Genomic DNA, 15,046 nt, shown 5'->3' with positions numbered 1-15,046 from the left:
CAGGAACGTAAGACCTTTGAAGTCAGAATGATTGAATATTTTGACACCCAACAGACAGGACTTAAGGATCTGGGTTTTCTAGCCCATTATAAACCATAAAGTTGTATTGCTCTGTTTATCACTCTCCTCTCAACTACCCACACCCATCCTGTTAGACTATAATGAAATGAAATGCTTTGATGTACCCATACATACCTCCTAACCACCCCCACCTTGCTAGACTGTCATTGAAAGGCTTTGAAGCTTCATTTATATATACTATCAACTAACACTTTTGCTTATTTCTGATCTGACGAAGAAGGGCAACCTTCGAAAGCTAATCAAGAAATGTATTATGTCCAATAAAAAAAGGTATCATCTTATTTTCTTTTCCATGTTTTATTTTGTTTGATTTCTATTGATAACAACAAAGAAAAGATATAAAAGCTGATTTATTATATTGGCAGCAGAGAAAATGGTGTAAACTAGTGATTATACATTTATGCTAAATCAGACAAAATGATGGTAAAGCAATGGATATTTATGTACCTGTCAAAGCAAGCTAAAGAATGCACACTGTATACCCTATGTCCTGAACTGATTAGGACTCCTTACTCCTGGGCAGTATGGAAAAGGTAGTTAGAACCTGACAGATGATGAAGGGCTCTTTCACTCTCACAGACACGAAGGCAGAGGTGATCCGTCTCTCGGGAGGATCAAAGGAGCTGCAGCAGGCAGGACCTTCAGGTACTGTCTCTGGATAGTGATGCAGACTGGAGCAGGCCTTAGCAGCCAAGCAAACAGTAGGGCTACCTTTTAACCAGCTTGAGATGTCTTCATGATATGGCTGGCTCGGATCAGGTCATTTCGCAGCCGTTCTTCTGATAACTGCTCCAGATGACAACCAGATAAAATCATGTTTTTGCAGAGGCCTTTTATATCTTTTTTTTTGTTTTTTTCTAGGTAACATGGGCCTCCCAGTCTGGAATAGTAAATTTTTGACTTCATTGTTTTGACTTGGAGAATCAGAACATTATGCCATATGTAAAACATGGCAGGGTCATTGTGATCACGGCATCTTATTTCAGTAAAGTTATCATACTGCTTGTGTTTGTTCAGCCATTGTATTGCCCCCCATTACCAAGGGAAGTTCTGCAGTCCTTGGTGGTTTGTAGTCCTTGGGGATGTTTTTCAGTATCTTTGCAAGCAAATCTGAGGCCTAACAAGCATCCGGCCTACACAGTGAAAGGTGGCATTAGCCAGAATCTGTATTTCATAAAGTCAGGTTAGCTGAATAATGCCAGGCACCATATTTCTATACAGCTTTGCTATACAGTGGCATGCAGTGCTCCATGGTGCCTCCTGTAGGACCTTTTTCTCACACACCTTGAGGACTTTGGGGGCTCCTACCAGACCCCTTGATGCTCAGTACTCATACTGCACAGGGGCCTGGAGCCCAGAAAGATTTTGTGTAAGGCAGTCCAAGAGTGTCTGACAGCACTGTGGTACTAAAAAATTGCAAGTCCTCCTGGGGCCTCTTCCACAGGACTGACCACCTGCAGCTGCGTGGTGATGCTAGCCTGTGTGTGTTGGGAGTAGTCCCTGATTTAGGAGAGTGGAACATGATTCTCCTTGGACCTGATGAAAGAATTGTGTTCTGTTGACAAAATGGCCATCGTTACCACCACAGTACCTTAACTTTTTAATACAAACAGAGGCCACCTTCCAATGCTGCCACTCAGAGGATGACTGTGGTTAGAACCCCCCCCGCCCCCCCCCCCCCCAAAAAAAACAACAAAAAAAAAAAAAACCCAAACAAAAGAGAACGCCAAACTCTTCAAAAATATCTGCTACTTCGGGTGCAGTCAGAAAAAAGAGGTTAAGTGGCCATATTCCTCAATGGAGGAGGGTGAATAGTGGAGTGCTGCAATGATGGGATCAGTGCCATTTGACATATTTATAAATGATCTGGAAATCGAAACAAGCGAGATGATTAAATTTGCAGATGACACAAAACTATTCAAGGTTGTTAAAACACATGTGAACTGTGAAAAATTGCAGGACGACAGCCTAAAAATACTTGGTGTCACAGTCGTCCGCAACCTTAATCTTGAGAGCCAAGTAAACTCCGTAAAAAAGAAAATGTTCTACTCAATGTGGAAACTTAAATGCGTAAAACGGTTCTTCCCAAGGGAAATATTTAAAAACCTAGTACAATCAATGGTTCTAAGCCATGCAGATTACTGCAATGGCCTCTATGCGGGATGTAACGAACTCACAAAGAAACTCCAGACCGCCCAAAACACAGCAACTAGGCTATTTGGTAAAACATGATTTGAAAGTGCCGAACGCCTCCGAGAAAAGCCGTACTGGCTCCCAATCAAAGAACGGATCATCTTCAAAATCTGCACCCTTGTCCACAAAGTCATCTACGGCGTTGTCCCAGGATACATGATAGACCTCATAGACCTATCACCCAGAAACAGTACCGGATCATCACGAACATACTTAAACCTCCATTACCCAAATTGCAAAGGACTCAAATACAAAACAACATATGCATCCAGCTTCTCCTATATAAGCGCACAACTATGGAACGCACTCCCAAAACTGTGAAAACAATCAATGACCACCTAAACTTCAGGAAATCATTAAAAGCCAACCTGTTCAAGAAGGCTTACCCTACCGATCCAACGTAAATCCCCACACCCGGCAACACAGCAAAACCAAAGATCATACTGGACAATATACAACCTTCCCTCCCTTGTACCTTCACGGTGTCTGAAACACACCAGCCTTATCTGACCACAATATAACCTTGTATTTGTTTTCTACCAGATTTGGCTAATGCCTTTACGGTACTATGTAAGCCATATTGAGCCTGCAAATAGGTGGGAAAATGTGGGGTACAAATGTAACAAACAAATAAACGTGGAAGACTGGGCATCCAAATGGCAGATGAAATTTAATGTGGACAAATATAAAGTGAAGCACATGGGAAGAATAATCTGAATTATAGTTACCTGATGCTAGGGTCCACCTTGGGAGTTGGCACCCAAGAAAAAGATGTAGGTGGTGGTGTAGACAATATGCTGATATTTTCTACCCAGTGTGTGGCAGAAGCTTAAAAAAAAAAAAAAAAAAGCAAAATAAGGTGCTAAGAAGTATTAGGAAAAGGATGGAAAATAAGACCAAGAATAGTATAATGCCTCTGTATTGCTCCATGGTGCGACCTCACCTTGGGTATTATGGTGACCAGAATTTAGCACATCTAAAAAAAAAAAAATAATATATATATATATAGCAGAATTAGAAAAGGCTCCAAGAAGCATGACCAAACTGATAAAGGAACTTCTCTCATATGAGGAAAGGCTAAAAAGGTTAGGGCTCATCAGCTTGGAAAAGAGATGTCTGTCTGAGGGGGATATGATTTAGGTCTACCAAATCCTGAGTGGCATAGAATGGGTAAAAATGAGTCTTTAAAAGAGTAAAAAAAAAAAAAGGTTCAATGACTAGGGGACACTCAATGAAGTTACATGGAAATACTTTAAAAATAAATATTTTTTCACTCAATGAATAGTTAAGCTCCAAGTGGTTAGTGTATCTGAGTTTTAAAAAAGGTTTGGATAAGTTCCTGGAGGAAAAATTCATAGTCTGCTATTGAGATAGACATGGGGAAACCGCTGCTTACCCTGGGATTGGTAACGTGGAATATTGCTATTTGGGTTTCTGCCAGGTACTTGTGGCCTGGATTGGAAACAGAGTACTGTGTTAGATGGACCATTGGTGTGGCTCTGTATGGCTGTTATGCTCTTATGGCCTTTCTGTTTATGCTGCATGAGGACTGGGAAACTCTCCAGCACTTCTGTCTTTTTATTGAAACTTTTTGAAGTAACTTGTTCCATTAGGAAAGAAATAATATTAAGGGAGCACTGTAACAAGGTATATGTCCCATCACGGGAAGGTGAGTACCGCAGCCAAGGAGACATACCAGAACTTGACTTTATAGAGTGTTAACATGGATTGAGGTTAGTCCTGTGGCCCATTCACAGGACGAAGACATTGGACCCTGCATGGGAGATTGTAGCTTGTCAGGAAAGGCTATGTGGGAGGTGGCAGGGAGGGACTAACCTTTCTGGATTCTATTCATATAATTCCCTGAGTGCTGGGAGCAAAAGAAGAATACCCAGCAACTGAACTAGGAGAGACATTGGCATACGATTGCATAAGCAGGTGAATAGTGGACATTGCTTGCTAATAAGACCCGGGAAGAGAGGAAAGGTATCTGTTAGGCCCTGGAAAGGCAGGGGACAGGATACCTGTTTACCCCAGAATTGAAAGAACTAAAAGATGCTTGATTGCTGGTGGTTATTTATTCACTCTCAACTGTAAAGGGAGACCCCAGACATAGACCATACAGCTGTTGAGCTTAAAGAGTTTGAGACTGATCTCGCCTTTTTGAGTGTGAGAGGAAAACGGTAACGGAATTCAAACATGCATGGGATAAACATAAAGGAATCCTGTTCCGAGGGAATGGATCCTCAGAAGCTTAGCCGAGATTGGGTGGCAGAGCTGGTGGTGGGAGGCAGGGCTGGTTGGGAGGTGGGGATAGTGCTGGGCAGACTTATACGGTCTGTGCCCTGAAAATGACAGATATAAATCAAGGTAAGGTATACACAAAAAGTAGCACATATGAGTTTATCTTGTTGGGCAGACTGGATGGACCGTGCAGGTCTTTTTCTGCCGTCATCTACTATGTTACTATGTGGTTCTGCTGGAGATGGATACTAGATGGGGGTGCTGACCTTGTGGAGACCAAACGAGGTGGACTACAGCAGATCTTGGACTATCTTTTTGGTGGATTACTGCAGTAGATTGTGGACAGATATTTTGTTAAAGCATTGAACAGGAGGAGCGAAGCTGGAGGACAACGGTTGACATAGCCCAAAAATAGGAACCTATGCCAGATAGCTCAGGGATGTGGAGGGCCAATGAACCTCTCCAGACTCAACTAGAAGGATCATAATCCAGCTCCTGGGACTCTACACCAGTTAGCCTCAACCACTAACACATGCTATAATTACAAATATCCTCCTTGACCAGCTGCTGGAAACAGGTATACTGACAGGAGTCTGGCTGCACCACCTGTTATACCTGTGATGTCAGTAGAATCTTCAGATTTTTTTTTTCCCCGCTCCATCTGCTGGTAAGTGAGAAATAACCCACTGGTCTACTCGAATAAGGAAAAATAAGTCGCTGAATTGGATTATAGAACAAATAATTGTTGGCTATCAAGGTAGTAATTCATATGTAATGAACCTTTGATACGTATGTTGCTCTGATAAAGAACAGCCTGTCAGTCACTGGTCTAATGTTTGGCAATTAAAATTCAATGCAAAGAAGTGCAGTGATGCACTATGGAGTAGAAATCCAAGGAAGCATATATGTTAGGTGATGAGAGTGATACGCACACAGAGAGAGGGACCTTGCTGTGATAGTGTCTGAGGATATGAAGATGACGAAACGGTGGCTGTAGCCAGAAGGATGCTAGGCTGGTTACAGAGAGATGTAACCAGCAGAAGAAAGGCGGTGTTGATGCTCCTGAACAAGTCATTGGTGAGGCCCCACCTGGAGTATTGTGTTCAGTTTTGGAGGCCATGCCTTACTAAAGAATGTAAGAAGACTTGAAGCGGTCCAGAGACAGGTGACAAAAATGATATGAGGACTGCGCTAAAAGACACATGAGAAGACTGGACCTAAATATATATACCCTAGAGGAGAGGAGGGACAGGGGAGTTATGATACAGAAGTTTAAATACTTGAAAGGTATTAATATAGAAACAAATTTTCCAGAGAAGGGAAAATGGTAAAACTAGAGGACATGAGTTGAGGTTGCGGGGTGGTAGACTGGAATAATCTCAGAAAATTCTTTTTCATTGAGAGAGGGTTGATGCTGGAGAACAAAAACTGTGGCGGCATTTAAAAAGGTTTGGAATGAACACAGAGGATCTCTAATTAAAAAATGAATGGTATAAAAAAAAACAAAACCTAAAGGGTTGAGTTTGCATGTCAAGTAGTGCTTAGATGGCAACTCTGGCTGTATCAACTAAGGCCGGTGCTGGGCTGGCTTGTACGGTCTAAGTCCCGCATACAGCAGTCCGGTTTAGGATGGGCTGGAGAGAACTTCAACGGAAATGCCAGTAATTTGGAAGGTGAGGACAGTGCTGGGCAAGCTTCTACGGTCTCTGTCCCACAAATGACAAGATGGATTTGGATAGGCTTTAATAGCAGCTCCAGTAGTTGGAACATAAGGACAGCCGGGTGGACTTCTACGGTCTGTGTCCCAGAAACAACAAAGGAATACTTTAACTATATATCAACATGTTCATTGTTGATTTAATCTAGAATTGATAATGAATGTGACTTGTTGGGCAGACCAGGTGGAGGAGTAGCCTAGTGGTTAGTGCAGTGGACTTTGATCCTGGGGAACTGAGTTTGATTCCCACTGCAGCTCCTTGTGACTCTGGGCAAGTCACTTAACCCTCCATTGCTCCTGGTACAAAATAAGTACCTGAATATATGTAAACCGCTTTGAATGGAGTTGCAGAAACCTCAGAAAGGCAGTATATCAAGTCCCATTTCCCTTTCCCTTCCCTTTATCTGCTGTCACTATCAAGCTCATTTTCAAAGCACTTAACCTCCCAAAGTTCTATAGAAACCTTTGAAAATATGCCTCTATGTTACTTAAGCAGAGGTAGTTTGTCTCTGCCGAGAAATACTGACATTCTGTGGCTGAGAATGCACATGCCTTATACTGATTTTGGCATTGTTTTGACTAGTTACATTCAAGTACAGTAGGTATTTCCCTGTGACCATAAGACTTAGTCTAATTCTGTACCAGAGGCAATATAGGGTTAAGTGATTTGCCCAGAACCAACATCAATAGGATTTGAACCCAGCTTCTTTTGTTCTCAGCCCACTGCTCCAAAAATTTGCAGAGGAGGTGAGAGACTAAGGGAGGCTACTGTGGGTAAACTGCATAAAACATTTAAATTTGTTACTTGTGAGTAACATTAGCTGTCTGGTCTGTAGCTGGAATCTCATGAGACTAAGATTTCATTTAGCAGAACAACACTGCTGAATGAATTGTTGCACTAGCCTGGGTTTGATATGAGCCCAAGGTCTGGGCAAAGTACAATTTTTAAATAATGTTAAGATAATTTTTAAATAATTTTGTGGCAACAAATAATAATCTGCCCTTTTGTTTTGCAATTGTTATGACTGTTTCCTTCTAAATAAAAAAAACCAAAAACAAATCCTTAATGTGTGATTATTGGACAAGGCACAGCACTATCTTGTTCTCTAAAATGTTTTATATTTTCTTTCAAGATTGCGCTTTTAAGACAGTACTTGAGTATCATTTTCCAAAAGGTTTCTCTGACACCAGGATAAGAAAGGAGTACATTCAGCTTCTTGAGTTGCTTTAAACAACTAATGTGAAACGATTGTGAATGAAAGAAAAGAAACTTCTAAAAAGTTTTTTTTCCCCCCCCCCCCATCTTGTGGGATGATAGGATGGGCTATAAGAGATGGTTTGAACCTAGGGGGTTGAGGATCAAGTAATGGAAGAGTAAAAATGGAGGTGGGGAGGGAGTATTTTCAGTGTCTGGTGTGTTCTTGTGAGCATCATGTCTGTTGTGACCCATTATCATACTATTTTGATTTGATTTACCTATTAGCAAGTTTACCTCACTGTTCTAATTGTGTATTAAACTAATGTTGGAACTTTTGACCTATGCTGTTAGTACAATGTCAGTTGTCTATGTCAAGCTGCACCCAATGTACACTGCCTTGGATGAATCTCTTCATAAAGGTAATCTTAACAAATTGTACACTGGGGTTACATTATTCTGGTTTTATTGTAAACAACTTTGTATTTTTACAGGATGTAGTGTATCAAAATTGTACTTAAATGGAGCATTTAATTGGGTGGGTAGAGGAATTGTTTGTGGACAAGTGGGAGTTGTCTTGTTTTTGAAGAGTAGATGTATCCAGTTGTGAAACATTTTGGAACTTAACAGCCCATATCATTATTCTGTCTCCCATATACATTAAAAAAAATAATAAAAAGGCTGAACTTTACTAGCCCTACGAAGCCAGTACAGAGCACAAGTTCATCATTGGAGAACATTAAAAGGCTAGAGCTTAAAAAAAAAAAAAAAGTAAAGTATTTGTTAGCAAATCTGATCTGAGTTGGGGAAATGCATGTTGCAGAGAGAAGGGCTTTTGAGTTGGTGGTTGCCTTACCTAGAATGAGGAACTAATGTATACTTGTGTTCTGCATTCACTTATTGATGACATCCAAATTAGGAGAAATGCTGTAGTAATAAACAAATCAGGAGAAGTGCTGGGTGATGACTTTGGGACTTCCCTTTTACACATGATTTCTCATTTCTTAAGCAAATCCAATTTTACTTTCCATAGTTCTTGATTGAAAGCCAGACGACATTCTTAGACTACTTTCTATTTAACAGATTTTAATAACATCTTGTTTGTTAACCTAGGCTAGACTAGGACGACTGTATTACTAGGGTGAAGTCATCTCTGACATTTGTTTATTTTCTTTCCAAGACAACAGAAATAGGGAAAGCATTATGCTTAAGAGGTTGAATGTCTGTCATGGGACAAAATAACTCTGAAAATTTAACAGGAAAAGACAGTGTGGCATGGGAGAACAATAGTGAAAAGACAGTTTGAAAATGGGCCTGATTGGACAAAAAAAACAAAACCCTCATTTCTCCAAAAAAAAATGGCCAGTTAACCAAGTAACTTTGTCCTATTTACAGACTAGCTGGTTAATCAGTCTTCAGTAACACTTTGACATTGCTCCAACAAAAATTTTGATAGGTCACATCAGCTGCTCCTGCCTGATCTATTACCTCTGCCATCTTGTGATTTGGTCTTTTCATGTAATCTAGGGTTTGGCAATCCACTTGCAGTTTTGGAGAAAGGGGGGCAGTATCTTGAAACAAGTCATTCAACGAGATTAGATGGACAAGGTAGGTAGTTGCTTCTTTTCTTTTCACTGTAGGATCCCATCTTCAGCCAGCTTTCTGATGTGGATGGTTTGGCAGCATATTTTCTTGTATCCAAATTTCAGAGTTAGACAAAACATTAGCCCTATTTAGTGAACTGAGTTACAGAGAAAAAGTGAGTTGTCAAAGATGTTAAAATGGAACTGCTACAAGAAAGCGAGCTCTGTCTTCTGTTGCTTAAAACTGCTTGTTTTCTTAATGAAGTAAGAGGGAAATGGAAATCCTTTTGCACCACTGGATCTTCCTATCAAACAATGAGGATGAGAATTTGGGCATTAGTGTCCCCATAATGGTCAGCTTTCTAAGTACCATCCATACTGAAGATCTCCTAATGTTGTCCTGGAGGGCACTTGGTAATTGGGGACTAGAAGGTCTCTATGCACTATGGAGGAAAGAAGATAACTGCAAGGTACTGCACAAAATGAGTAAAGCAGCAGTGGAGACTCAGGGCACCAAAAAAGGTGCAAAGCAGGTGGAGGAAAACTGGCATCTAAATACACACTGTTGCCATGTTTGATAGGATCAGAATAGCAGATCCTGTGGGTTATGTATAAGAAATGTAATGAAGAGGCTAACTGCCAGAAATTGAGAAATGGTACTGCAGACATTTTATGCCAGGAACCTCCTCAGTAATGTTAACACAAGGCAGCATAAAAACCTGCTGGCCAAGTATTAGTCACAAAATAGACACAACATTGTTTTTAATGGTCTGTCCATCATATTCCTTTCCCCATTCTCTATTTCTGTGGATAACACTCTCATCCTCCCTGTCTCATCAGCTTGTAACCTTGGGGTCATCTTCGACTCCTCTCTCTCCTTCTCTGGACATAGTCAACAGACTGCTAAAACCTGTTGCTTCTTTCTCTATAATATCACCCAAATTTGTCCTTTCCTTTCTGAGCACACTACCAGAACCCTTATCCACACTCTTATCACCTCTCGCTTAGACTTTTGCAACTTGCTTCTCACAGGTCTCCCACTTAGCCATCTCTCTCCAATCTGTTCAAAATTCTGCTGCACGACTTCTATTCCGCCAGTGTCGCTATGCTCATATTAGCCCTCTCCTCAAGTCATTTCATTGGCTCCCTATCCGTTTCCGCATGCGGTTCAAACTCCTCTTATTGTCTTACAAGTGCAGTCACTCTGCAGCTCCTCAGTACCTCTCCACTCTTATCTCTCCATACACTCATCCCCAGGAACTGTGCTCACTGGGTAAATCTCTGTTTTGTGCACCCTTCTCTTCCACTGCTAACTCCAGACTCCATTCCTTTTATCTTGCTGCACCATATGCCTGGAATAGAGTTCCTGAGTCGGTACGTCAAGCTCAATCTCTGGCTGTCTTCAAATCTAGGCTAAAGGCCCGCCTTTTTGATGCTGTTTTTAACTCCTAACCCTTACTCATTTGTTCAGTACCCATGTTTTATCATTCCCACCTTAGTGATTCCCTTATCCCTTATTTGTCCTGTTTTTCTGTCCTAATTAGATTGTAAGCTCTATCGAGCAGGGAATGTCTATGTTCAAGTGTACAGCGCTGCATATGTCTAGTAGTGCTATAGAAATGAGTAGTATTAAGTGTTGTTCCACTTGGAGCTTTCTTATATTTGTACATTTTTTGGATTGTTGAGATGCACAGTTGTACTTTTGTTTTTGATGGTTTTGATTTTTCAGCACTATGGTGCATAGCAGACTTTTGTAATATATAGGGATTTATATCTATATCTGTATATCTATATATTTTTTTAAAGATAGTAACATAGTAGATGACGGCAGAAAAAGACCTGCACAGTCCATCCAGTCTGCCCAACAAGATAACTCATATGTGCTACTTTTTGTGTATATCCTACTTTGATTTGTACCTGTGCTCTTCAGGGCACAGACCGTATAAGTCTGCCCAGCACTATCTCCGCCTCCAAACCACCAGCCCCGCCTCCCAACCACTGGCTCTGGCACAGACCGTATAAGTCTGCCCAGCACTATCCCTGCCTCCCAACCACCAGCCCCGCCTCCCACCACCGGCACTTTTCTCCACGTGTTTTGAAGTGGAATTTTTTTTCCACTGTTCATTCTTCTATTTGGCAGTAGGAAACCAATACTAAGAAAGTGAACGCCTTAAAAGAATTATGATTTGCAGTTCTGTTATCCTAGAGTTTAGAGGTTTACAGTTTAGAAAAATATAACAATTTATAGTTACTGTGAACCATAATGTTTAATATAACAAACCTTTTTTGGTTTGTTTAGATCTGTAGTTTATAATCATTGTAGAGTTAGATGCACCCACCAGTTTTCTTCAGTTCATTGCACAAAACCATAATTTGCAGTACAAAGTTCTCTTTATGCCAGTATGTGATAGCAGAGCTTTTTTCCTGCTGGTATCTGCTTGATTACGGAATGCAGTAGCTGTGCTGGTTTGGGTCCAGCCTCATGCCTCTCCTCCTTTACCTTGTGATGGATAGGAAGGGATGGGCTAGACCAGAGTACAGGAAACCCTTCTTTCTGTCATGACATATTCCCACCAGCTTCCACTCCTGATCCTTGCACATTGCCTTCAAGGGCGTAGGAAGCAAAGGACTGTCTTTTGATGAATGAGAGTCCAGGCACTGGACAGAGTTGTAGAATCAGTTCTGTTTTCCTATGCTACAGCATCGGTACTACAGGACTACTACCCCGCCTCTTGGCCAACACACAATTCCCCTAATTCTTTGTGCTCCTGGGACTCCGGACTTTGTGACTGCTTGACGAACCCCACAAGGCGAGGCAGGAATGAGAGCATATGCAAGCCTTGCTTAAATGTGACTTGAGTGTATCAAAGATCTAGAGAACAGGTCCCGTAGGAACAACCTGTGGTGGTTGGGCCTCACAGAGAACATTGCAGAGGGAGAGCTGTGAGGCTTCTTAGAAACTTGGTTACCGAGTAGCAACTACCAGACTTGGTGGGGATGTGCATATTTAACAGGTGTCTTTGAATATCTTCTTTTTTATTATATTGATTGTTTTGTTTTACCACCATTTGCCAAGCAGATCATAGCAGTTTACAAAAGCAGAATATCAATATGCTGAACAATAAAACCAGACTTATCAATAAGTACATAAGTACATAAGTAGTGCCATACTGGGAAAGACCAAGGTCCATCTAGCCCAGCATCCTGTCACCGACAGTGGCCAATCCAGGTCAAGGGCACCTGGCACGCTCCCCAAACGTAAAAACATTCCAGACAAGTTATACCTAAAAATGCGGAATTTTTCCAAGTCCATTTAATAGCGGTCTATGGACTTGTCCTTTAGGAATCTATCTAACCCCTTTTTAAACTCCGTCAAGCTAACCGCCCGTACCACGTTCTCCGGCAACGAATTCCAGAGTCTAATTACACGTTGGGTGAAGAAAAATTTTCTCCGATTCGTTTTAAATTTACCACACTGTAGCTTCAACTCATGCCCTCTAGTCCTAGTATTTTTGGATAGCGTGAACAGTCGCTTCACATCCACCCGATCCATTCCACTCATTATTTTATACACTTCTATCATATCTCCCCTCAGCCGTCTCTTCTCCAAGCTGAAAAGCCCTAGCCTTCTCAGCCTCTCTTCATAGGAAAGTCGTCCCATCCCCACTATCATTTTCGTCGCCCTTCGCTGTACCTTTTCCAATTCTACTATATCTTTTTTGAGATACGGAGACCAGTACTGAACACAATACTCCAGGTGCGGTCGCACCATGGAGCGATACAACGGCATTATAACATCCGCACACCTGGACTCCATACCCTTCCTAATAACACCCAACATTCTATTCGCTTTCCTAGCCGCAGCAGCACACTGAGCAGAAGGTTTCAGCGTATCATCGACGACGACACCCAGATCCCTTTCTTGATCCGTAACTCCTAACGCGGAACCTTGCAAGACGTAGCTATAATTCGGGTTCCTCTTACCCACATGCATCACTTATTAGTGATAAATGAGGGTGGGAATGAGTAGCGTAACATTTTTCTTTCTTTTTTATTTTTTAAAAATTGGTTTCAATAAGCAGTTCTGCAGCTAGAAACTCGTATTCCAAACATTAACATGAACTTGTACATACTTAAATAAAAGCATAACACATCATTCTTACCGGGATCTACATTTGTTAATTCCAACCTAATCTCTCTATGCCCCCTCCCTCCCCTACATCCCTGCCCTTCCCTCCCTTAGGACACAAAAGGTATGATAGAATCAAGGGAAACCCATCAACCATAATTTGAAGGCATTATCCTAAAACTGAACCCATATGGTTTGTAACTGTGCTACAGGAGCCATATTTAAGAGCACATTAAACTTTGTGAAGATTCAGAGCATATCATCACAGGAAGAGAAGTTCTCTCTCTCTCTCTCTCTCTCTCTCTATTCCAGGATATGGTTTGTGTCTTTGCTTGAGGGTTGATTACCTTTTAGTTTATATCTATTTATTAACATTTGGCAACAGTCAGCTGACTGTTCCAGCTGCTGTGTCTTTAGCACTAGACCCGGTTAGGGACTGGTTGCTTAAAATGTTTAGTTGTGGAGATGAGTTTTAAAAACATTTTATGATAAAAGTCGGGGTTTTTTTCTAGATGTTTCTAAGGTCTCTGAGGGAGAGGCAGCAGTTTCTCCTTAGGTGGTCCTGGGTACTTTAGCTGGGTTCTACTTATGTGTTGAAATTTCCTTGCAAATCTCTCTATATAAAAGGCAACCCCAACGTTCTAATGAAGCCTCACTGGAAACTTGAAGGGGGCGAGATATCCGGTTTGCCACAGACTGTGTGCCCCGCCCTCGCGCCACAACGTGATGACGTCGAGGGCGGGCGAATGACGCATCTCGCATGACATGCAAACGGTACCCCGTCCATCTGATCTTGCGGTCGCCATCGCTCACTCCTTCAATCGCCTATCTCCATCTGCTCCTCTCAGCGCCTCTCACCTCCGAGTGAAGGCGCTGCAGCAGGCAACAGATGATAAGTACATAAGTAGTGCCATACTGGGAAAGACCAAAGGTCCATCTAGCCCAGCATCCTGTCACCGACAGTGGCCAATCCAGGTCAAGGGCACCTGGCACGCTCCCCAAACGTAAAAACATTCCAGACAAGTTATACCTAAAAATGCGAAATTATTCCAAGTCCATTTAATAGCGGTCTATGGACTTGTCCTTTAGGAATCTATCTAACCCCTTTTTAAACTCCGTCAAGCTAACCGCCCGTACCACGTTCTCCGGCAACGAATTCCAGAGTCTAATTACACGTTGGGTGAAGAAAAATTTTCTCCGATTCGTTTTAAATTTACCACACTGTAGCTTCAACTCATGCCCTCTGGTCCTAGTATTTTTGGATAGCGTGAACAGTCGCTTCACATCCACCCGATCCATTCCACTCATTATTTTATACACTTCTATCATATCTCCCCTCAGCCGTCTCTTCTCCAAGCTGAAAAGCCCTAGCCTTCTCAGCCTCTCTTCGTAGGAAAGTCGTCCCATCCCCACTATCATTTTCGTCGCCCTTCGCTGTACCTTTTCCAATTCTACTATATCTTTTTTGAGATACGGAGACCAGTACTGAACACAATACTCCAGGTGCGGTCGCACCATGGAGCGATACAACGGCATTATAACATCCGCACACCTGGACTCCATACCCTTCCTAATAACACCCAACATTCTATTCGCTTTCCTAGCCGCAGCAGCACACTGAGCAGAAGGTTTCAGCGTATCATCGACGACGACACCCAGATCCCTTTCTTGATCCGTAACTCCTAACGCGGAACCTTGCAAGACGTAGCTATAATTCGGGTTCCTCTTACCCACATGCATCACTTTGCACTTGTCAACATTGAACTTCATCTGCCACTTGCACGCCCATTCTCCCAGTCTCGCAAGGTCCTCCTGTAATCGTTCACATTCCTCCTGCGACTTGACGACCCTGAATAATTTTGTGTCATCGGCGAATTTAATTACCTCACTAGTTATTCCCATCT

General features: G+C 41.9%; 1 protein-coding gene across 5 annotated transcripts in view; it reads left to right on the top strand.

Annotated features, from left to right (window-relative positions):
- PAK1 (p21 (RAC1) activated kinase 1) overlaps window positions 1-15,046 on the top strand; it is a 184,353-nt gene that overhangs the window by 20,776 nt on the left and 148,531 nt on the right. The window contains exon 2 of one of the 5 annotated variants that reach the window (XM_030200072.1): window positions 8,958-9,038. The exons of the other annotated variants lie outside the window; for them this stretch is intronic. The gene's annotated coding sequence lies outside the window, so the exon portion shown is untranslated. The remainder of the gene's footprint in view (window positions 1-8,957; window positions 9,039-15,046) is intronic. 5 annotated transcript variants of the gene reach the window in all.

The sequence above is a fragment of the Microcaecilia unicolor genome, chromosome 4, assembly GCF_901765095.1.
Source record: "Microcaecilia unicolor chromosome 4, aMicUni1.1, whole genome shotgun sequence".
NCBI lineage: Eukaryota > Metazoa > Chordata > Amphibia > Gymnophiona > Siphonopidae > Microcaecilia > Microcaecilia unicolor.
The sequence above is the reverse complement of the archived record's forward strand: the minus strand, read 5'-3'. Positions and strand labels throughout refer to the sequence as shown.